At 37.6% G+C, this 25,063-nt stretch overlaps 3 long non-coding RNA genes and 8 other non-coding genes across 12 annotated transcripts; all 11 read right to left on the bottom strand.

The window, feature by feature from the left end:
- Positions 1 to 319: 319 nt before the first annotated feature.
- Positions 320 to 7,038, bottom strand: LOC114618744. 2 transcript variants are annotated; one of them, XR_003711000.1, is made up of 7 exons: positions 6,947 to 7,038; positions 5,841 to 5,926; positions 5,064 to 5,102; positions 3,906 to 3,976; positions 3,011 to 3,062; positions 2,227 to 2,303; positions 320 to 1,354 (listed from the first exon to the last, which is right to left on the bottom strand). It is a non-coding gene; the product is annotated as an uncharacterized LOC114618744 (long non-coding RNA). The 2 variants fall into 2 exon arrangements; XR_003710999.1 differs by lacking the exons at positions 5,841 to 5,926; positions 6,947 to 7,038 and having other exon boundaries at positions 5,064 to 5,826.
- On the bottom strand, positions 3,533 to 3,604 carry LOC114618786. Its single transcript, XR_003711011.1, has one exon. It is a non-coding gene; the product is annotated as a small nucleolar RNA SNORD113/SNORD114 family (small nucleolar RNA).
- On the bottom strand, positions 5,471 to 5,542 carry LOC114618788. The gene has a single exon (XR_003711012.1). It is a non-coding gene; the product is annotated as a small nucleolar RNA SNORD113/SNORD114 family (small nucleolar RNA).
- On the bottom strand, positions 6,659 to 6,730 carry LOC114618808. Its single transcript, XR_003711029.1, has one exon. It is a non-coding gene; the product is annotated as a small nucleolar RNA SNORD113/SNORD114 family (small nucleolar RNA).
- Positions 7,039 to 7,105: 67 nt separating the features above from the next.
- On the bottom strand, positions 7,106 to 13,959 carry LOC114618774. The gene is made up of 6 exons (XR_003711007.1): positions 13,174 to 13,959; positions 11,792 to 11,884; positions 10,944 to 11,027; positions 10,111 to 10,185; positions 9,272 to 9,354; positions 7,106 to 7,117 (listed from the first exon to the last, which is right to left on the bottom strand). It is a non-coding gene; the product is annotated as an uncharacterized LOC114618774 (long non-coding RNA).
- Positions 9,745 to 9,817, bottom strand: LOC114618809. Its single transcript, XR_003711030.1, has one exon. It is a non-coding gene; the product is annotated as a small nucleolar RNA SNORD113/SNORD114 family (small nucleolar RNA).
- Positions 11,400 to 11,472, bottom strand: LOC114618785. Its single transcript, XR_003711010.1, has one exon. It is a non-coding gene; the product is annotated as a small nucleolar RNA SNORD113/SNORD114 family (small nucleolar RNA).
- On the bottom strand, positions 13,696 to 13,769 carry LOC114618797. Its single transcript, XR_003711019.1, has one exon. It is a non-coding gene; the product is annotated as a small nucleolar RNA SNORD113/SNORD114 family (small nucleolar RNA).
- Positions 13,960 to 16,085: 2,126 nt separating the features above from the next.
- On the bottom strand, positions 16,086 to 16,157 carry LOC114618789. Its single transcript, XR_003711013.1, has one exon. It is a non-coding gene; the product is annotated as a small nucleolar RNA SNORD113/SNORD114 family (small nucleolar RNA).
- An 862-nt stretch (positions 16,158 to 17,019) lies between these two features.
- LOC114618793 lies at positions 17,020 to 17,089 on the bottom strand. The gene has a single exon (XR_003711016.1). It is a non-coding gene; the product is annotated as a small nucleolar RNA SNORD113/SNORD114 family (small nucleolar RNA).
- A 192-nt stretch (positions 17,090 to 17,281) lies between these two features.
- On the bottom strand, positions 17,282 to 22,962 carry LOC114618645. The gene is made up of 3 exons (XR_003710990.1): positions 22,902 to 22,962; positions 19,714 to 19,775; positions 17,282 to 17,367 (listed from the first exon to the last, which is right to left on the bottom strand). It is a non-coding gene; the product is annotated as an uncharacterized LOC114618645 (long non-coding RNA).
- Positions 22,963 to 25,063: the final 2,101 nt, after the last annotated feature.

The following is a 25,063-nucleotide window of genomic DNA, read 5'->3' as shown; positions in this document are numbered from 1 at the left end:
TTTGGGTCAAATCCAATCCTATCCCACACTATCTTCTCTATTCTCAGTATCTTTTATCTCACACGCACCCACTCACCCATGTATTACTGATTTATACTTCCCATTGATCCTTCCGCCCTCTTTCAATAATTCTACTTCACACTTTTTTTAGTCACAGAGGAAATACGTTTTTATTAAGATGTATTTTATACAATGGATTTACATTATAGCTTCCCGTCCCAACACCCTCCCATGTTCCACATTTCCCCACCCACCCAAATCCACACCAATTCACTCATTCTTACATTAGAATAAAAACAGTTATCTAAAATGAGGAGGAGGAGGAAGGGGAGGAGGAGGAGGAGCAAGAGGAAGAGGAGGAGGAGGAGATACAAACAAAGAAGATTGACAGGAGCTTGATATAGCCTTTATCTGACAGCCTGACTGTTATAGAGAGAATGCTCCTGGTCAAGGGACTGAAATGGAGACTACAATGGATGAGTTATTGAAAGGACGGAAGGAGCTGAAGGAGTTTGCAACCCCATAGGAAGAACAATGATTAACCCCCCCGCCCCCCAGGTATCCCAAAGACTAAACTACCATACAAAGAGTACACATGGAGAAACCCATGGCTCCAGCCTTCTCAGGCATCAATGGGAGGAGAGGCCCTTGGTCCGATGAAGTTTGATGATTGAATGTAGGGGAATGAATGCTAGTACTGTGGGGCACGAGTGGGTTGGTGGGGGGGTTAGCACCATCAGAGAATAGAGAGTAGATAGGATTGGATAGGGGGGTTCTGGAAGGTAAACCTGGGAAAGGGGATAACATTTGAAATGTAAATAAATAAAATGACCAATTAAGAAAAAAGAAGCAAAGCAGAATAGGAAAAAAAAAAGAGTCAAAGAAAAATCATATACGGACACTGGGACACATATAAGAAAATTCAAAAAATACAGTCAGAAACCATGATATATACAAAAAATATCTGTAGCGTGTTAAAAAAAAAAAAAAGTACCAGACAACGCATTGTGAGTCACAAAACCCTCCAAAAATGCCATTGAGTTCATCATGTGTTGGCCATCAGGGCGGTGGGGCCTGTTCTTATATGTCCAGTTCTTATATGTCCTTTGACAGAGTTTATCAACTGGAGAAAGTTTCTGGTTTATGAATATAGAATTGTGTCCAGTTCCCCTCTCGGTGCTGAGAGCCCATCGGGCTTAGACCTGTGTAGGTCCTGTGCGTGCTGCCTCAGTCTCTGAGAGTTCACAGGTACATCAGTCCTCTTGTGTCCAGAAGGCCTAGCTTCCTCTGTGTCTTCCATTGAAATTGGCTCGTACACTGTTTCCACCTCCTCTTCCACAGGGTTCGCTGAGCCCTGAAGGGAGGGATTTGATGGAGACATCTCAGTTAGGTCTGAGTGTTCCAAGGTTATAGGGAATACTCTTAGAAATTGTCTATTCAGGCAAATGAGTAATTGCTAATCTAACTGGTTTCAATGTGCCAAACACCGAGGCAGCCACTGCCATCTTTGGCATTGATAAGGGGCCAAAGCGAAAAGGAGGTTTGAAAAATACGTTATATATGTTCTTTCCGTTGCTCAGATGTACATAAGGTTTCCAAACCAAAATAAACACTATATGTCTGTTGATTGTCATTATGATTAAATAATCAAATATTCAATATTGATATTCATAATCAGTAGTTCGAGTACTACTGATTTTAAATCACTAGCCAAAAAACTAACATTCTTAGATACTATTTTTCTTTATTTCTTTGATTTTGTGTTACTGAAGATAGAACCCAGGTCCTCACACATCCAAGACAAGGGCTTTTCCACTGAACTATCAACTGCTCTTGTCCTCAAGTGACTCTGAATTGGTTTCAATATTTTTAATTTTTGTTGATAGGTTGTCTTCTTGAGTGACATTTACATAACTGAATAATGATTAACGGTTGACATTTACCTTTGTTTGACTCTAATTTTAATATATAAACTTGTAACAATAAAAGCAAAGCCCATCAAGACCAAAATGAATGACACAAATGCTTGTATCTTATCACAGGACTATCATGAACAGAGGCAGTGACTCAAGTTCCCTTTGCTTTGGATATGCGAGACATCTGGTATTTATTGTATAGAAATTATAGGTAGTAGTAACTAGGTTGGTAACAACAGCCTTTATTCCTGAACACATCAAATCTCTACATGCAATAGCCTCAAAAATTTATACTGTAATTATTACTCACGGTTGTAGCTGTGACCCACGCAACATTAGAGCTTAGGATGAGACAGGATCCACCCATTGATATTAAGTTGGGCCTTTCTGAAAGGGACACAACAGATAAGAAAAAATGAGATGCTGGTCACTGGACAATTTACCTACGAATTATTTACTCATGTTTACTTTCAATTCAGAAACAGAATAGTCCATAAGCCATGTCATCAGACAAAAGGAATATACTGGAACAATTAATAAAAAACTAATATTTCCACTATATAGCAGTAATTGCCTCCAACCTTATTCTATACTTTTAAATGCAGCATAATTCTTCCTTATTTATGTTTTTTTCCCTTGTGAATCTATTAACACTACCAACAAGGATATAATGCAGCCTCTGTTCTCACATCTGTGCAGAAGACCACTTCTAAGGGTCAGGGTGGACTTCAGATGTCCAGAACTGAAAATACACTGGTCAGCATTGATACGAGACAGTCTATTTCCATTTGTTTCTGCATTTGTTGATTAATTAATCTACCATTTTCCTAATGACATTGAGGTGACTATGAATAAGTTACGAATGAGATCCTCAAGTCGCCCGTAGGATCTTTCACTACTTGGGTGAAACCTCTCTGTTTTCTTTTCCTTTTTCTCAGTTTTGCAAGCGTTAATTAATGAGAATAATGATGGATGGTCATGTTTATGTCTTGGTCAGCCATAGTTGGTGTTGATGGATTCCCTGTGATACTTTTACCAATAGATTAAGCTTTTAAAACCTCCCAAATTAAGTCAAGGGATTTGACTATACTCACTTCAGTCTCTGTATATTCAGGAACCAGAATGTGAATATCTCCAGGAAAGCATCTACGCCAACAGTACAAAGAAGAAAAATTATATTATAGCCATTTATTTTTTTTCATTCTACCTTACATTTTATTAGTTACTTGGCGAGGAACTAAATTCTCTTAGTTTACTTGAGAAAACAATAATAAATACTGAAGCCCTGAACAAGACAAGGACTAGCCCTTACTTTCAATAAATGGATTGTCTTTAGCTAGTAATACCATTAAGAAATTCATTTCTCTTGTTGTTATTGTTTAATTTTATTGTATATTTTTTTTACCTATTTATTTGTGAACATTTCTCAGTTGGCATGATTCTCATGCTGAACTATGCTAACCTGCTTTATCTTGATTCAAATATTTGCATAGAGATGCTTTCACTGATTGACTTAAGACAAAAATGAAAACTCAAAACTTTGAAACGGAACATACTTGACCACACCTCAGAGGAATGTCTAGAATCAGAGCATGCTCACTAGATGCCTTTAAGGTATGGAACTCAGACTTCCAGACCTGTTGTCATGATCCACGGCTCATACCCAACAAGATGTCATCACCGATCCATCCTCGGCCTCTAGCTTCTCCGATGAAGTTTTACTATTATTTATTAGCTGATTATTCATTCAATAATGAAAATTTCATAATTATGAATCATGAAAAACATATCTTTAAGGATAATTTACATGTATATTTTAACTCCTTGCCTGAGGTTACTATGCCTACTTAAGTTAATATTAATTTTAATAATATTAATTAGCCAACCAAGCATATCAGGGCCACATCACACTTCTCACTGAACTTTGGATTCTATGCAATGCCTTTATAAAAACAGAAGAAAGAATTAAAACAAAGAACTTTGACTCACGTTCGTGACTATGCTTCTGACACATATGCGAGGGACCATGAACCTAGTGACCAGTGAGGCAGGAATCTGTTCTGAGAGTACAAAATAACACAGGTTATAAAGAGGTGCTAATATACATAGGACCTTTCATTTCATTAATCATTCAAGAAAGGTCAACTCAGAAGTTTTAGTATCATGCTGTGTCTGCACATATTCTTTAAACGTATTCATGTATTACACACACACACACACACACACACACACTAATTTCTAATTTTGTGTTTTATGGGTTTTCTGTGTCTGCATTTATGTCTGTGTATGGAGGTGCTTCAGGTACTTAATATTTCTTTTTCTATGTTTGTTTATTTTGTTCTATTTTAGTTTGTTTTCTTGTTGTTGTTGTTTGCTTCTTAGTTTTCTAAAAAGACAAAGAGAAGGAAGGGATGACATTGGATCAGTGTGAAGGAAGGGAGGATCTGAGAGATGAAGGAGAAGAAACCTTGATCAGGCTACACTGTATGCAAAAGATGTAATTTCAGTTTTAAAAAGAAAGAATCCAAGGTCAAAGATAAAAACAAAAAAGGTAAGTGGTTTGTGATCTGAATGTATTATACAACTATGCATTCTTTTTTCACAAAAAGCCAGGTCATGGCTACAGTTCCACTAAGAACACTGAATAAAATTTTAATTTAGTGGGGTGTTCTCACGTCTCATGTCTGAAGGTCTACTGTGTTTGCTATATATAGAGATAGCACTCTTGCTTTTTTTTTTTGCACTCTTGCTTTATATTATGATTATAAAACTCCCTGAAACATATATATTTATGGTTATTTTATCAAATTGTAGAAGTTGACTACTCTTAGCAACTGCCGTCTCATTTTCTTCGTGTGTATTGATCAGCTGTGATACTGAAATAATTATGAATCACAAAAATACAAAAGAAGATTTTCAGTTTAATTTGGGGGAACTACACGTCATTAGCTCTGTGGCCAATTTCGTTCCTTACACATTATTAATTTGAAAAAAGTAAACATTGTATTGCCATATATATGATCAGGTAAAAGTAGCTCTTTCAGATGACAAGAAAACTTTGAACAATACTATCAACAGGCAGGGCAGGGAAAACACAAAACAACAACGACAACAACAACAATAACAACAAAACAAGAGTATACTCACTCCGTGCTCACCCGAAGAATACAGAATGTGGAAAATCAGCTGGGGAAAATCCATTCTCAGAGTTTAAAGCGGAAGAGAATATTGGTATTCTGTTAATTTATCCATACATTTTCATGCTTGAAATTACCCCTCTTCTCATCACTCAGCTAAGGCTCTAACAACCTCTGCTGAGTCTTTTCTCAGAAACCAAATAGCCATGGCTCTGACTACAATTTGAGCTCATGTGGCATGGCATCCTGAGCCATCAGGTATGAAAGAGCTATTGCTTGGGAGATATTTTTCGTATGTAATACGTCTTGAAAAAGACTTAAAAAGTTATTTTGATTGATATTTTAGCTAATTATAGAAGTAGCCAACTCTTAGAATTGGCCCCTAAGAGGATGGGCGTATTCAAGATATTTTACGATGTGGACCTCAGACTCTCAGACATATGATCATGATAAGATACTCAGACAGCATCAACCGTCATCATAGATCCGACATCAGCCCACCTCTAATCTATGAGTTTCTACATCTCTACTACTATTGAAATAATTAAACCTAAGAATAAGATCTTTAAGTATATTAAAAAGACTACTCAGGATATTGCCATGTTGAGTACGTATTTTATTATTAACTCTGAAATTGACAAAATACTATTAAACACTATCTTATGGCACATGGCCTGCCAGTCAGTTGACAAAGGCTGCTCATCTCAAATGATAAGCCATTTTTATCAACATAGGACCAGCATTTCTGGGCACCTCAAATCAACAGAAGGACACTGACTATACTCACACTGTGTGTACATGATATGTCTGAAGTGCTGATGACAGAACACAGGAACAATGGAGAGTGTGCAAATCCCATTGAGGGCATCCATCCTGAGAGTACAAAGCAGATGAGATTATAAAGATGGAAATTATGTTTACTCATCAATGAGTTCTGTCTGCTTATCTAGATTCTTTCTTCTGAGCCCTCAAACTAAATCTGTTTGATACTTCTACATATTCTTGGCAAAAACTATGGCCATGCTTCTGTTACATAAAGAACATTATTGCTTATAAGGCATCCTGAAAGTCGATCTTCCTGATTAAAAAGCCAGGTCTTATCGATAAAATCAAAGGTCTTTAGAAGTAACCCAAACCGAGACTTGAATATTGGTTATATTCAGAATATATATATTTTAGGAATGGAAAAGAACAGGTCAGAAAACTCCCGACCAACAATCCATAAATTTGGTTGGGAATACATTCTAAGAGAACAAATCAGAAGAGGACATAAAACAATAGACGTTCTGTTTCCTTATCCAGTGCTTTCTTCCCCATTTGCTTTTTCTCTATCTATCACTCATCTAAGTGTACACTACACTATTGTATATCATTTTTCAGAAAATAAGTGGCCATTCTCGAACCATTGTCAATATCACCATTGATTTTCCTTGATGTGCCGTCCAATGTCTGTTTGGTCTGTATTAGTAGGACTCATGCTGTAGAAGGATGCCTTGATTGGAAAGCAACTTAACTATTTACTTTGTTTATATTCTATCTTTTGTAAAGCTAGACTGTGGCTAACATCTGTCACTAACGTCATAGGGATATTAGACCTTTTATGATGTGAATCTCAGACTTCCAGACATGTACTCATGATCCACGACTCATACGCCACCCATTGTCATCACAGATCCAACATCAGACCTCTCTGTCTCTATTAGTATCTTTATATGGTTATCAAGTGATTGATCAAGTGTGCTATTAAGATAATCATAAAAATATCTAAGGAAAATATAACTGAGTATATTACCAACATCCATAGCATCTTTTATCCTGTAGTATTTAATTATGTGTCCCATATATGGCAAAAATGTTGTTAGACATTCTATCTCACATAGATGCTTTACTTACCACTTGGATAAGATGGTACTTCAACAGTAGTGTGTATAGTCTTTCAATGTACCCACAACCAATGTGTGAACACTGACTACACAACTACGTCTATCTTAGGACTACAACGACCAGAGCAGGAATCTCGCAACCAAGGAAGAGAATATATACATCAGCTTAGGGGTATCCGATCTAAGTACAAAGCAAAAGAGAACATGAATAGATTGATATTTACTTTGTAAACTACCTCTCTCCTTATCATTCCTCTCTGGATACAATACTCTACTCTGAAGAAGAAGAATGGCCCTAACTCTACTAAGAACATTGACTATCTATAGTCTGAGTTGATATAGTATGACATTCTTAGATATCAAGTCCAAATGAATTACTGTTTGGTATACATTTAATACTCTTCTTATAAAATTACATCTTAATTAAAAATGACACCCAATTTTTACATTTTATTTAATTTATCTAAATATAACTTATATCTAATTACTATGATTTTTTAATTATAGAAATAAACTACTTAACTTGTCACTAAAATGATGGGTATATGTTCAGTATTTAGAGATCCTTGGGTATATTCCAGTGTTTCCAAAATTGGTGCCATGATTGGTGCCTTTTTTAGTGTACATTATTAATTACCTAGAAAAACCTCTCAACATTGTGTTTCACCGACTTTCTGTGTTAACTGTTTTGCAATGGCTGTCCGCTTAAATCAATAAAATACACAATAACATGAGCCAACATAGGACTGGTGACTCTACTGCCACTGTTTAATAGTATGAACCCAAAGAGCTGAATGGAGCTCACATCCAAGTGAGAACTTGTAAATCAACTTAGGGCAAGTTTCAACTTAGGGCAAGTTCATTCAGAGACTTCGAAGAACAGAGACTAGAAAATGATTGGCATTCCCTTCACTCATCCATGCTCTCTGCTTGCTTGTCTTCATACCCTTCTCTTACCACCCATCTATAGATGCATGGCCCTGCTATGTTCTTAATGAGAAAACAAATGGGCATTACTCTGACTCTACCAAGAATCCTGCCTATAAATTTAATTCATGTGACATCCTCAGCAACCACATCTGAAAAAGTATTATGTTTGGTATACATTTTAATAATCTTGTGCAACTATATCTTGAATAGAAAATGAGTTAGGGATTTATTTTATTGATATTTATCATCATGAGTTTATACTATTTAATAATGCATACCTTAGACCTCCAGACCTATAGCCATCATCCACAAATCATGTGCTACCAGAGGACATCAGCCCTACCCTTCCTATTGACTTTAAAATGGATATTGAGATAATTATGAATCACAAAAAAAATCAAAGAACAAGATTCTAAAGTATACATCAGACTTCTATAAAATTTTTTTCCTATTAACCATATCTTATATTATACATTTTTTACTTAGCAAAATTTTCTGAAATATTGTGTTTGCCTACACGTCATATTAACCAATGGCCAATAACTACGCTTACAGATGATAACTAGGTTTTCATCAATACAGTGAACTGTCTTTAAAAGCAATGCTAAGCAAGACATGAACACTGAATACACTTATAAAGAATCTATCCGATGAACACAATGAGCAGATTGTAAAGCTCATGACCAAGGATGAATGCATAGGTCAGGTTGGGGAATCCATTCTGAGAGCACAATTATAAAACAATTATAAACATTATAAAAAAAAACAACCTGGCACTACCAGTCCCTGCCCTATTCCTTTGGTCACTCATCTAAGTGTATGGAATATTACTATGGGCTCTTTATGAGAAAAGGAATGGTTATGGCTTTGGCCCTACCAAGTAACATACTCCTTAGTAAACTTAATGAACCAGTATGAATTAACTACTGTGTTTGATATGTAATTTTAGTGCTCTTACTATAGAACGGTATCTTACTTGGAAAAGGGTATAAACTATACTCATAATCTGGACATCAAACTCCCAGACCCCTGCTCAAGTCTCATGAGTCACATGCACGTAGTGGTCTCCACTGACCCTATCCTTCTCTCTTGATTTATGAATGTCTGTTGAGCAATTGATCTCACTAGTGTCTCTAAGATGATACAGAATGGCCAGAGCTGAGGACAAGATCCTTCAGTGTACTCTCAAGGCCCTGGGGATCCTTTGACAGGATGCGAATCTCTGCTTTTCTACATGCCTGGCCTGGGAAATATTGCTTAACATTGGGTTTCATCCAACTGCTATGTTAATCCTTGGAGCCTGGTTGCTCTTCTCAGATAAGAAGGGGACTTTCTTTGATCATTATTTGCACAGATTTAAAAAGAAAACAACATGAAGCAACAAAAGAATATTGGATAAACTCACCTGGTATCTATAAAGAATCTAGAGATGACTATGACAGTTATGACCAAGAGAGAATTTCTAAATCAACGTGGGGGGACTCCATCCTGAGAGTGTAAAGCAGAAGATAATAAAAAGATTTTTACTCGGATCACTCACTCATCCATGACTCCTACCTCCTCCTCTGGAAATTTTCTCCTTGACTCTTACCCAAATGTATAACACACTAATATGTGTGCATCTTGAGAAAACCAATACCCCTAGCTCTGACCATAAGCATTGCCTTTAACTATGGTTCACATGGCACCCTCAGTCATACTTTGGTGTATATCACTAATGCCTTTCCTATGAAGTAATATTATAAAAATATTATAAAAAGTTTATGCTACAAATTCCTATTTATAAAATTTCCTATTTATAAAAATTCATATTTATAAAAAGAGATTAGCACTCCTAACTGCTACCAGGATATGAGGTATTATGCTAGCTATTAAGATGTGGATCTCAGACTCCCAGGTCTATAGTCATGATCCATGAATCATACGGCTACCACTGGTCATCACTGATCCAACATCTGCCCTCCTCTTTTCTATAAATTTCTATGTGTTTTTGAGTAATTATGCACACTACGGAGATGATTATGAATCACAAAACTCTTAACAGCAAGATCCTTGAATGTAATTTAGACATCTAAAGTGTTTTTTTTTTCCTACTGAGTATTTCTTACTTAGATACACTTAGTTTGGCAAAACTAACTTGTTAAACGTGGTGCTTAACATACTGGCCACGTCTACCATTTTGCCAAGATTGCTCTACCATATTATAGTAACATAAATCAAGGCACAAACACTGATAATACTCACACTAACTATCCCCGAACACAAAGGCTAGATCACGAGGTTGATTTTCAGGTGAAGTCAGCTTGCAGGATAGCCATTCTTAAAGAATACACAGAAGAGGTTAGAAGAAGATGGACATTCTGATGTCTCCCCCATGCATTCTACCATCTTCTCTAGATTTCTTATCTATTACCTACATGGTCAACATTCTGTCATGTTTTCTTCTTGAGAAAACAAGTGGCCATAGCTACTATAATGTTTCTGGTATATATGATATATATGCATGTATATACATACATACATACATACATACATACATGCATATACACATACACACACACACATACACATACACATACACATACATATATGTACAGTCTCCTTGTGGACTACGTTTTGCTTGGAAAATGACTTACTGATTTTTTTTTTTTACATTTACCTCAGTATAAAAGTAGACTATTCCTTATATCTGTCACTAAGATCATAGTATGTGCTAGATATTTTATGATGTGGACCTCAGACTCAGATTTCAGGTCATCATCCGTGATTCTCAAATCATTCCTTGTTTGGTCATCATGAATCCAACATCATCTCTACTCTTCACTATTAATTATAGAGTAATTGATCACTATTGCTTCTACTAACTGCGAGATCCTTGAGTAGGCTCTAGAGGAGCCTCTCTCATTGCATGCTCCTAATTTGGTAAAACTTTATTAAACATTGTTTCATATACCTGCTATATTGACCCTTTGGCTACCATCTGCTCTTGCAAGACCATAAACTGGTAATAGTACCAGTCATTAAACAATCAATCAATCAATAAAAATCCAACAAAAGAACATAAAACTCTTACTCACACTATCTCAATGCAGACACAAACAGGGAAAGCTCAAACTTCAAGACTAAGGAAGAACATGTCAATCAGCTTGGAGGGATACATTCTAAGAGTAAAAAGCAGAAAAATGAGGAAAAGATTAAGACTCTCTTTACGTATCAATGCATTCTGTCTGCCTCTCTGGCTCATTCTCCATCTGATCATACATTTGGCCTTCATAACTCTGTGACTTGCTCTTCATTACAGATTGACTGTCCATGGGTCCCAGGTCAGCAAGAAGATTGCTCCCTCGTGGGGAATCCCCAGTCATCATATCTGAATGAAAGACTAATTAGCATATATGCTTAACATGATTGCTATGGAATTATGTCTTATTAGAAATGATTTCCAAATTTGTCTGTATTTTATCTACGTGTGAAAGCAGAGTATTCCTGACATCTGTGACAAAGATCACAGTGTGCACTACATATATTATGATGTGAACCTCAGACTCCCAGACTTGTAAGTCATAATCCACGACTCAGACAGCACCCACAGTCATCATTGATCCAACATCAGCCCTCTTCTTCTCTACAGTTTTGGTGTAACTGGTGACAAGTACTACTGAGATAATTGTCACTCACACACAAAAGAAAACGAAGGGCAAGATCCCTCAATACACTTCAGAGTTCCTCCGTTTCTTCTTCAATTATAATGCCTTTGTAGTATGTATCCTGAATTTGACTCAATTTTACTAAGCCTGTGTTTCAAGCACATATCACACACAGCATTTGCATAGCTGCTCTTCCTAAATAGGTAGTGCCTTTATCAATACAGTAAATGGACTTTAAAGGCAACATGAAGCAACAGCGGACCATGGACTATACTTACACTGTGTCTATATTACAATCTGTATGTAACAGCTTCTTATGGGGCTCATGATCAAACGATAGTGTGAAAATCATCTTGGTGGCAGAATGTATTCTGAAATGACAAACCAAAAGAGATTAACGAAAGAAAATGAACATTTTGTTCCTTCATTCCTGCACTCTGTGTGCTTGCCTCACTATCTCGTCTTATCAACCGTCTTTTTGTATATGACACTATTCAATGTTAAAAAAAATAAAAACACGGGGTAGGGGAGAATAAAAACACTAGACATAGTTCTGATGATACAAAGAAGGCTCTTATAATTTTAATTCATGTGGACTCCTCAGGCATCTTATCTTCATGAACTACTGTGTGTTTTTTTTAATATATTGATAGTAATTACTCGGGAGTTATTTTCTCAAACATTTACTTTAGTTTGATCAGTTTGATTTAGTTTTCTTCTTGTGGACTACGTTTTGCTTGGAAAATGACTTACTGATTTTTTTTTTTTTTACATTTACCTCATTATAAAAGTAGACTATTCCTTATATCTGTCACTAAGATCATAGTATGCGCTAGATATTTTACGATGTGGACCTCAGACTCAGATTTCAGGTCATCATCCGTGACTCTCAAATCATTCCTTGTTTGGTCATCATGAATCCAACATCATCTCTACGCTTCGTTATTAATTATAGAGTAATTGATCACTATTGCTTCTACTAACTGCGCAATCCTTGAGTAGGCTCTAGAGGAGCCTCTCTCATTGCATGCTCCTAATTTGGTAAAACTTTATTAAACATTGTTTCATATACCTGCTATATTGACCCTTTGGCTACCATCTGCTCTTGCAAGACCATAAACTGGTAATAGTACCAGTCATTAAAAGAAAAAAAATCAATCAATCAATAAAAATCCAAGAAAAGAACATAAAACTCTTACTCATACTATCTCAATGCAGTTTTAGCCTAGTTATAAAAACAAAATAAAATATGAAGATCAAGATAACATATCTGGCCCACAGCTGCAGACTACATGTGTTCTGGTACGGACATGAGACTGGCAAATCTATAGTTATGATCAATGGGTCAGACATGATCAGGTGTCATCACTGATGCAACGCTGTCCCGCTCTCCCACACTCTCTGTATTTGTCATGTGCAACTATTCATTTCCCCTTTTTTAGCACAAGAACCTAATGTACTGAAGTTATTCAACAGATCTCATGCCATCCTGCCTCTCTTTTTTTCTGAATTTTGGAAATCCACAAGAGTGTTCAAGGTCATGTTGAAATGACCACATGGTCTCAATAGGTCTGATAGGAGCCTATGCGTGACTTTACCAATACAGGAGTGTCTTATCAAAGCTACTCAAATCAAGAGCATATATTTTGATTTCACTTACATCACTTTCTGAGCTCCATCCGCATGGTGATAGGTCAACCATGGACCTCCCAGGCAGGGAATCACGTGTCAGCACTCATCCAGGGTGTACAAAACAGCAGAGATAGTAAAAAGATAGAGATTTGTCCATCTATTTTTACATTTGTCCTTTCACTATTTAAGAGTCAAATTGTTGTGGTTGTTTTCTTAAGAAATCAAGTTAAAAAAAATGATAATTTTGAAATGTAAGGCCTTGACCATCAAAAAGACTTAAGCCATGAATTTTACTATATAAATCACCTTTGGATAAAGGTTATATAAACCTTTATGCAAGTCATTCGAAATGGAGTTTCTGTGTGTATCAATATCAGTCATTGATGGCCAGGATTGACCAAGGCCTTAAATGATTTATGTGCCTGTGGATTTGTGTGTTGCTTCAATGATCCACTCGGGAACAATGAGAGTGTACCGCTAATGTCTCGTATGTGCTGAACACGCCTGACAAGCAACCACTGCATGAGAGGGTCACGAGGCATGTTGTGCTGTGGACCTCAGATCTCTGTAAATTCAGTCATCGTCTGCGACTTAGAATCCCGAAACCTTGTCATCATCGGCCCGTGTTATACATCTGCTAATCCAATAATGAATGCATCCACTTGTCAGCAATTAAAATGACAAAGAATGGTTGCATCTTGTTGGACAGAATGACTGGCATCCTTGTCTCAATACACTGTACACTCTATAGTCACATAGAGCATACTATTGATCAAAAGAAGGCAGTATAATTTGGAATATTACTCACGGAGGACTTGTGAGCACAGACCCACATTTTAAGCAGACTGGAGCCATTGGTTCTGTAGGATGAATACAGACGATCATAACTACCTCATGATCTCATATGAATGAGCTTTGCATACTTATTAATGTAAATACATATGAAACTATGTTAACAGCAATATAGCTCCTTTTATCAAAATTAAGTCTTTGTATCTCCTTCATTTTACTGTGGGGTGCTTTTACCCCCAACTTTAAAATAAAGCTTCAAAAGTCAGCAATTTCTACATTGATCAATATTGATAGTTGCTTATATTAACTATATCTAATGACCTATTAATGACCTCAGAGGCAGAGGTAAAACATGACCAATCCATTAGGCATTTAAGGGCTGAAAGGATAAATTATGTAAACAACCAGGGTGCCTTGCTGTACTGTATACATTGATAGTTGGCCAATCCCCTTTGCATTTATTTAAATATTTACTTACTGACTAACTGATCAATGCATCATGAAAAATCAAGTTCATTTACTCAAGACTGAGTCCCAAATATCTTATAATTAGAAACGAGATTTCCAAAATTCACAAACCTCAGTCTAGATGTCCTGTGTCTGCCGTAGAAACCCTTAGAACCTGTACCATTGGATACTGAGTGAGTCAATTCTGGGGGGAAAAAAACCCGGGTTATGAGAATGCAACCACTTTCTACAGACATTTAAGTCTTACTAAGTCCACTGAGACATGAGGATGAACTTGTATATTGGACAGGTCTTACTAAGATGGTGGACGAGAAATCAACTGTCACTTGAAAATTATTTATGTCATTAATGTTGCATACTTGACAATAAAACCTTTGCAAATTCAACGTAAGTTTGAGTCTGTCTGTCTGTATGTCTGTCTGAATGTATGTATGTATGTGTATGTATGTGTATATTCAAGTTCATGCACATATGTATGCATGTGGAGGCCAGATATCAAGTTCATATGTTCATCAGGAGTGACCAACCTTGTGTTTTTGAGAGTCTTTTAGTTTGTTACATAAACTAAGCTGACTGACCACCATGTCCCAAGGACCCAATTGTCTCACATAGCACACATAGATCTTAGCAGGTGCCAGTGAGAACAGAAATTAATATATTAATAAATATATGGTTACATAGGGGATTCTTTGTCCCTGCAATTTAAAGGAAACATTTAAGTAAATAAATGAAGTCGCCGTTGCAAAAACCATCAGGGGCTCGGTTTATTTGCCTTTTTTAGAGTCGTGTTGGACTACATTAGCCTTCCAATTGTCTCACAGGAGAAGGTGCTCAATGGACTACACTCTGGCTTCATTAGCTGAAATGATAATGTGCTTTTTCTATATCTATGAAAGTGCCATGACTACGATCGATTCACAGACATTGTACAATATTAATAACAGATTATATCATACATATAAAAGCTAACCGATTATGTTACTAAATATGTTTTAGAGCTGTCTAAGGGAACATTGGTGATTCAGTGTGTCATTTTAATCTTAAAGATATTAATGAAGCATATCCACGACATGTTGCATCTGTCATTAATTGTGGGTGTAGTTCTTGAGTAATTCATAATTCATTTAGCAATAAGCAGATGAAGGAAAAACACAGGAAATGAACTATACTTACATAGTCTACTACACACACAAGATCCTAGGCTAGGGATGGAGTCCACGATCCAAACAGATAGGTAACGCAGCTTGGAAAGACACAGAGAGGAAAGAACAGAGTATAAACATAATTAGGTCCTAGGCTATTATGACCCTCGTAGTATTCCTTTTTTATTTTACCCATCTACTTATATGAAGATTTGATTATATTCTTCTCAACTATGTAAGCAGGAGACCTGGTTCTCATCCTAACAAGAATTCTGGCTACCATTTTAAAGAGAACAGAAAACCCTCAGCGAAGGGATTACACCGCTGGACATTGATTACTAGTGAATTTCTGAAGTTTGGTATTTATGGTGTTAGTATTAGAACTTGCTAATATTTCCGTAATTGGAAAATCTTCTGCCCTCTTTCATTTACTATAATTTAAGAGTAAATACAATAAAGGCATGTGAACCTAAGGATTGTAACATACTATGCTACACCCAAGATTTTTATCCCAGCTCCATACTACGTGAGTTTGGGTGTGGACCTCAGACTCCCAGACCTGTACTCATGATCCCCAGATCATACATCGTGAGTGGTCATCATCGATCCAACACTGTCCTTTTCTTTCTCTCACACTTTCTACTTTTATTAACAGTTATATGTGTCACTTAGAACACTTACGTAACTCGGTATCATAAGTCTTAGCACAAGACTGAAGTTATTCAACAGATCTTATATTACTCTGACCCTCTCTCTTGTCTATTAATTTTGGAAATCCTCAACAGGGCATCATGGTCAGATTGAGTTGACCACTCAGATCATGTTGAGTTGACCTGATTGGAGCCTATGCCTGACAAGACAGGAGCATCTGATGATGGCCCCTCCTGACAAGACAGGAGCATCTGATGATGGCCCCCAAACCAAGACAAGAACGTTGACTCCACTTACATCAGATTACATGCTTGTTACACATGGGCATAGGGCAACAGGGACCTCCCAGCCAGGAAACAATGTTACGCAGCATCCAGGGAGAACAAAACAGCGAGAAATTAATAAGATTGGTATTTTAACAATTATTTCTGTATTTTTTCCTTTCATTATTTACTTGTTGTTTACAATTCAAATTGTCACGAAAGTTTCTTAAGAAATCAAATAACATTTCGGATGAAGTCCTGGACGCTCATGAGAGCTTAAACCACTAATTATACCGGATATGGCAACGTGCATAAAGGTTATATTCATCTTCATGCCAATGACTTCTTAAGAGACTTTCAGATTTTCTGCACAGATTAGCAGTTATTTGTGGTCAAATATTTATTTTCATAATTAATCGATGCCTCCATTGATTTCTCTGCAGGTGCATCTGTGTTTATTTCGTGATTCATTGATCACGATGTAAGAGTGCCTGAATCGAGTGCAAATGTCTAACTGTTACTCTCTTTCCAAGAGAGGCACTTGAGATATGTTATAGTATGAACCTCAGAATCAAGGATGTTGTCATCGTCCATGACTTATAATATAGACAAGGTCATCATTGGTCCATATTTGCTTTTTTTCTTCTCTCATAATATATGCATGTGTGCTGATTAACACAGCGATTGATTAGTAATAAAAAGGTCTGTGAATAGGAACAGCCTAAGAACAATCTTATTTTGTTCTTCAGAATAATGCAATCCCTTGCTGGGATGCACTCAATCAGCAAACAATGAAAATAATTGTGAATATTACTCACATGTCTTGGGGTGTCATGTAAAAACTGGGCGTAACCGTAGAGCTTGCAAGCAAGGCCCGATGTTTAAAGAAAACTGGCACCAGTGGTTCTGAGGGATGAGCACACCAAATGAAAACTTGATGACATTACTTGTATACGTTTTGTAAAACTTTTTGTGAAGATGTTTGTAAAGCTGTGGGTAATAGCTATGTATTGTCATTTAATAAAACTTAGGTCTGTAGGTCTGGTTTATTTGAGTGTGTGATGATTTATTAGAAAAATGTTGCAAAACAAGTTTAAGAAATTAAGAATGTCTTCTTCTTTCCCTCCTGATATTAGAACAGAGACCCACAGTGACATGAGAAGTCAGCAGTTGTGAACACAGACTCCATCACTGAGGGCTCAGAAAGATAACCATCCATTCCTTTATAACCTGAGAACGATGGGTACTTGTATATGCATTCTGAGGACAAGCCATTACAAAAATGAAAATTTATAGTGTACAGATGGACAGATAGGAGGCTCAGTCTAAACTCAGCTTTTTATAGCCAAAAAAAAATCTCAAATTATTATATCTCAAGAAAAATTGATGGGACTAAAGAATAACCCCATGTGCAAAGCCCCTAACTCACTGACAGTCCAATAAGTAGTAACTTTCCTATAACAGCAGACCAGACAAAAGCATGAACACCAAGATTGGTTCATGGGTCTGTCTAGTTAAACATGCCCTGCTTGCCACGGAAGAGCAAAATATTCTGACTGAACCTAGGCTGAAGGAAGTAGATCCAAGCCCACTATACGCAGGTGTCTGTGCAATAGAAATATATTTGGGGCTGTCTGGCTGCATAGGGGATTCTTTGACCCTGAAATGTCAAGGAAACAGGACAAAAACTTTATAATATTATAGTGTGTCTAAATAAATAAATGTAGTAACCACTGTAAAAATGTGATGGGCTCAGTTTATTAGCTTTCTCTAATTTAGGTGGTACTGTAACAATCCATCTGTCTCATAACAAAAGGTCCTGCAGGATGGCTTCATTAATTGAGATAGTAATGTCCTTTTTCTATATGGGATAATGCCATTACAGCTGTGATTCCACAGAAATAAGACAATATATTAATGCCAGATTAACTTATATGTTCAGTCATGGAAAGATTAACGCACGTTCCTAACTATTTAAATTAAAGTCAGGGTTAGAATTGAAATATAGTGGAAAGTGGAAGAGAAATTATAATTGTTCATTCATCTGGGGCATGCTGTCAGCCTAGATTCATGGGTACGTCCTCTTCTCTTCAGATTTTATTTAGTTAATAATCGTCTTAAATATTTTGTACTTCCCTTAAAAAACACACACACAATATGTCAAAACAACAAACATTTATCCAAATGCTCCTTGCCCCGCAGAATCAGCCTTGATCAATACATTGCTAGAATGTCAAGCTTCATAAATACATTAGCAACGATTCTCACTGCATTAAATACTCACATATTTGAAAGAGAAATGACCCATTTTGTTAGTGTTCACTTATAGGGTTCTTGGTTGAGTCCTACACTGCTTTAGTGCACGGAAGCCCAAGATTACAGCCCGGGGTTATTTCTGATTGGCAGATTAAGAACATATCCCAAAGAGATAATAAATGAGATTTTTCAGCAATGGACCTCCGGGTGACAGGGCTTAGTCAAAGTCCTCCATTGAGACACCCCAGGGTAATCATCATTGATCCAGATAAGCAACCTTTGACCTCTTTCTTTTTCTTTCAGAGACAGTTTTGTTTATTGACCCATTGAGAGCCTCACTGGGGGGCGATGAAATAAATATTCATGAGCTGAAAAGAAGGAGGCAAGAACAATGTGTTCGGAGCCAAGTTCTCCCTACAGGTTCTTTCTTTTCTCATTTCCTAGCTCTCTCCTGGCTTGTTTTTCCAGGGGGCTTCAGTGAACCATGGATGGATCAATTCGTATGCCTGTCTCACAGCCATCACATCTGTCTCTCTTTCCTCTTCCTGAGTTGAGCCTTCTCAGTGAAGAGCTGTCCATTTGTACTTTGCAGGATAATGCAAACCTGAGACTTAACTGAATCTCCAACACAGCGCCCCAAAGGCTCAGGTAGCTACTGACTACACGCAACGTGGCCACTGCCACGGAGAAATTGAATTTCACATTTCACTTCACTGTAATTACTTTATATATAAGCAGCCATGTGTGCATGGCAACAGCCATATTGGACACGCAGCCTCAGACCTTTAACTAGATAACTTTTAAGTAAACCACAGCGCACGAGTAAAACGTTCTGTGAGTAAAATACGCAGGATAGATTCATAACAATTGTTTCATAATTCATTTGTATCATTGTTTTGTAGATGAGTAGACGCAAATAATTGAAGGAACACTACAAAGAAATCAGCCCTCACTGACAGGATTCTTTGATTATTATGGAGTGATAAAGCCTCTTACCCAAAATGGCAATAGCAAACTCCTCCTCTCAGAGAGAAATTCAGTCTGCTATCCTCTTCATTCTGTCAAATACCAAGTTTAAAACAATGAGCCAATTAGATTTAGATCACTTTACCCGATATTAGTTTGATTCTAAAATATTCATGAAGTCAATTGTCATTTTCTCACTGACCCAAGAGGAGGTCAATGCTTTATTTGTCTAACTATATAAATATAAAAATCAATCAAGGTCAGTTCATCACTTCGAGACAAGAGTGACCAAGACTATACCTGCCTAGGTATGGGTCTCACCAGAGTGGTGGAAGAATCCTTTTTCCAATTGACTATTTTTGAAAAGAAAGAGAATGAACTTACACTCCTCGAGAATGTGCAATTGGCACACAAAATAAATAAATAAATAAATAAATAAATAATTTTTTTTTAAAAAAAAATGAAACCTGAATTTAAAGACAAAGTATTCGGGATGCTTAGTTTTGATTTTAGTGTGAAGAGGGGCGGAGACCAAGGGTCACTATGTAGCTGACTTTGGCCCTGATCTTGGGATCCTACTGCTAACTACACACACCCTCAGTGAGATTCCATAAGAACTGGCAGTGACGGTCTATCCTACACTTCATGATGGCCTGCACCTAGTTCTTTCCATACCGACCAATTTATGTATCTAATACCTTAACAATTTCTCATTTAAAAAAAAAATCAGTCTGTATGCATGAAATGTGAACATTCCTGGTCCAAGTACCCAAGCTTTAAGTCCCTTTCTTTCTTGGACACAAGAGGCCACTTTTAAAACACAGACCTCAGACTCAGACATTCTTCATAGACCTGGCATTCTGTGCTTTTAGTCAGTCGTACTAGCCTTGACTTATTCATTGATTCGCTAATAATGTAATCAATATCCATGGATTAAGAGAAGAACGATACTTGGAAATACAAATACAGTTTGACAGTGCGTATCCCACGGAGCTAAAGCCTGCCCTTTCTGCTGCGAGCCTCAACATGGGAAATCTGAATGAACCCAGGTCCATGCATCCTAATCACTTGCTTTCATTCACACAGCTTCTCTCACTGAATATCTGTATAAAGATGGCACAAGGAACTACCATCTGATGAGAAGATACACTGTTTCATTCATTAGATTTTCCCATGAGTGAGGAGACCATGAAGGCAGTCAATGGAGAAGTATCCAGATCCATAATGCACCAAATCACATTAAGACATTCTGGAAATGGTTGAAACACACTCCTGAGGAATTTGGTGGGGCTCAAGTGGCTCCGTCCTGACTATTAACTCACAAAATATTCTCATTACTGGTCAGCTCATGGCTACTTTTGAACCTGTTCCCCAAGACCCATTCTATAGGCATGTTGGGGGCCCTCAGCAAGGACATGAAGTTTGAACCCCATTTACATCTGCATATTCCCTCTTTCTCTCACACTTAACAGGCAAGGTCTTTCCCAGAATGGAATCATGAAGTGACGCCAGCCACACTCATTCTGGGGAGTAAAAGGCAAACATTCAAATGAATTGGTGTCATTTAGTTTGAGGGGGGGGACTTCAGTTGGGGATGATCAATTAGGCGTAAGCTTTGGTTTGTGTTCCGGTCAGAACACTTGGGAAGGCAGCAGCTCCTTTATATGTATTACCATATGGGATTTAAGCGAGAACAGCATTTGATATTTATGAACCTGCACGCGTTTTATTTTAAATAATGTAATGAACACCACTGAACCCAGCAGTAAGGAGAAGAAAAATAACCCTAATTATTAGGAACATCTGGTGTGTTTGTTACCAACATACATTAAGAGCTAGGTTGTCTTTTAGGTGAGACTTTGTGCAAAATAGGAGGTGAGAGATTTGCCATATGGTATAATCTCTGTTATGGCCCAAGTTTAACTTTCCTGGCCACATGCATGTGCGTTTGTGTTCAAAGATGAGGCAAGAGGACAGCCTTGGGTGCCAGTCAACAGAAGAGAAGTTAAGTTTCTCACTGGTCTGGAACTGCTCAGCCAGCAATCCCTAGAGATGTACCTGCCTCTACCCCAGAACACTAAGGTATACACCATCACAGTCAACTGGCTTGTCTTAAAGCATTGTTTAAAGCATTAAATGCTTTAAAAGTACATGTATACAATCAGGTTTTTCTTCCTCATTATTTTAATTTGTTCATTTGTATCATGTGTTCGTAAGTGTGTGTGTGTGTGTGTGTGTGTGTGTGTGTGTGTAGGTCAGAGGACAACATGTAGGACTCTGTTCCTCTCTATGAGATTTCAGAGGTGGCATTTGGATCACCAGGCTTGTTCACAAGAGCCATCTCATCTGCCCTATTTTGAGGGGATCGTTTGTTTTGTTTTGTTGCTTTATTATGTTTTTGTTTTTCTGTTTTGAGGCTGACTATCTTTGCCAATTGTGTCCTTTTTTTATTTTTGATTCATTCATACATTCTTTATTCACGGATAATTTTATTAAAGGAATGTGGGCTGTGCCAAGAATCCCCAAAGATCGGGCTTTGGGGACTCATCTCTATAGGATGGAGACACCAGTTTGCAATAGTCCTCAGATTTCATAAGGGTTTAATCACTGTCCTCGGTCAGAAACCCCATGCTCCTCATCACGGGCCTATGCTGGGTGTTCGCGTCACTTAGTGACTGAATGTTTCGCAATTAACAACACTCAGTCCCCAAAACAAGATCTTTGGGGAGGAGCAGTCTCTTCACATCGGGATATTCAGACCACATTGCTTTAATCAGGGCACGTGCTCAGAGGCACACTGTGAAGCTAATGCTTCTGTTTTGGATCAGATCCATCCACATCAAGTTTTTGGGTGGTTCTCTTGTATTTCATTCATCCGTATGTCAAAGATGGCTCCATGAAATATACTAAAGCACTGCTGTCCCATCGTCCACCTTGGAAATGCTCACAGGCTCATGAGCTAGCATTTATATGGGGGCCTTCCCAAAGGACTACTGTTGGCGAGGTGAGCTCAACCATAATGGAATGAGTTAACACTAAAGTTCTGGGGGCAAGTTCAATAACTACTTTCTTCTTTGAAACTCATTTCTGCTATGCTACTTTGGATTAAACATGATTTTGTAAGCTAACTGCTTTAGGTAGGTGATGATCACTAATTTTGAAATTTATCAGCTAGCCGCCATAAACAAAAGAGTCCAGACGGAGACTATGGGTCTTACCTTATCTATGCTCCTTATTCAGGACAATGGTTCCATATTAAGTAATTAAATCAGGGGTCCTATATTCACCACAGGAGGGAAAAGAAGATTTAGAATTTCGTGGGTACAATCAACTTTAGATTTACCATCAAAGTTCTGATTTTCAATGTGGGAAAACACGTATGCCTACTACCTCTCCCAAGAGTAAGTTCTCCAGTGTTTACAACCATCTATAAATCAGGTGGCTATTTAACAAATTGCTAGCTCACACAGTTTGCTTTTCTTAATGACCAATAAACACCCAAGCAAGTCTATTAACTACAGCTACTAATATACACAATATGAAAGAGGGCTACTGACTCTATCCTACGTTACTTCGGGTTGACAAGTGCACTTGCTTTTTAGTAGGCAATAGCCTGAGTTATCTTTGGCTTATTACACTACCTGCTACAAAAATAGGTGTGTCTTCCTTATTTTACGTATCTATTTCCTACTTACATATTAATACTCTTGAAATAACAGATTTCATATCACTGAGCCACAAACTCTCAGGGGCAAGCTGGCTGAATTTTTCCAACTTCTGCTCAAAGATAATTTCTACAAAATAGTGCGAATCTCTCACTGAGTAAATGGCCTCAGACTTTTACCCAAGCTTTTGCAATGGTGTTGACCTCCACTACTAGGCATCATAGGCACAGTCATGGCTGCCTATTCTTCAATGACACTGTCTTGAGTTGATGAGGCTATTCATGGATTTATAAGTAATGATTTACTCCATCAGCAGTCCTTTTCTTGTGGAAAGAAAGGCCTGTATTGTTTAATCTCTGAGGGCCTCTAGTTAGAGAGGTAGATGAATCAACACACTGGCTTCTTGTCGAGCCTTGTCTCATATGGGTCTGTGGAAGCCTAGTAGAAGCTTACAGAGTAGGCTTGACAAGATTGTACGCACCTAAGAGAACTGACACCCGCTGTCCCCTAGAGTACATGAGGAGTCTACAGTGAGCTGTTGGATAGTGATGGGCTATCTATGAAAGAAATATGGCTGAAGGATTACAGGAGGAGATCTAAACACAATCCTTGTCTTGTTATAGGTCCTTTGTAATAATTGACCATTTTGTCCTCTTTTGTTATTCAACCTTTTTGATAATTTCATAATAAAAGTAAAACTTAAGCTGAGAATGTATGTAGCTTATTGGGCTCCACCCCATGAAACCTCCAGTGCTGATACAGAAATAATGAAGCAACCCCAAAAAGCACACCCCCAAAAGCCAAGGACATGACTATGCCCTAAAGAAGGGATAGTTGTAAAAGACCTCAGAGTCATATACAGGTTTAATCACAATATCCTGGTTCAGATACACCATGGTACTCATCACCTGTCCAGACAAGCCTTCCTTTCTCTACCTCTCCTCTCTTGCTAATTCACTAGTCCATATGACACAACACAACATTCCAGGGTCAAGATCTCCCTTTACTGAAGGTAAAAATCTCCCTTAACCATGGAACTCAGGGGAGGGACACCTCCACCATCACCTAGGTCTGATCTCAGTCTGCTTTGATTACTGCTCTGCTGGACCTTGTACAGAGTGAATCTGTCCCCCAAGTAAAGACAGCCTGATGGAAGATAACGAAGCCAGCATCTTCTGCCACTTGTGATGCCCTCCTTATCAGCCAGGGCCACACTGATAGGTAAATCTTTAAATCAATGAAGTAGGAAATTAAAAACAACAATATGAGCAGTTCTCACAATATCCTGATTCAGATACCCTGTGGTACTCATCACTGGTCCAGACAAGCCTTCCTTCCTCTACAACTCCCTTCTCTGGCCAACTTATTAGTCCATATGACACAACACAATGTTCCAGGGGACAAAATTTCCTTTACAGGATATTACTATTAAAAAAAAAAAAATCACTGCCACTACACTATATTAGATGATTTTTTTTTGGGGGGGGAGGTTTTCCAGGACCTTCCTATCACTGGTCCATTCTTGGAGACCTTAATTTATTTTTTTAAACTTGTATCCCTTTGAGCTACTACTGAACGTACATGAACAAAGCATCCCAAGCAAGGCCACGAACCTGATCTGTCACCCACATCATCCTCTCTGATCCTTACATGTCGAGCTACCTGTCCGCGATTTTCTTTCTTAGCAAAACTCAGTAAGTCAGCTGTCTGTGAGC

This window comes from Grammomys surdaster, unplaced genomic scaffold, assembly GCF_004785775.1.
Source record: "Grammomys surdaster isolate TR1022 unplaced genomic scaffold, NIH_TR_1.0 144, whole genome shotgun sequence".
In the NCBI taxonomy this organism is placed as follows: Eukaryota; Metazoa; Chordata; class Mammalia; order Rodentia; family Muridae; genus Grammomys; species Grammomys surdaster.
The sequence above is the reverse complement of the archived record's forward strand: the minus strand, read 5'-3'. Positions and strand labels throughout refer to the sequence as shown.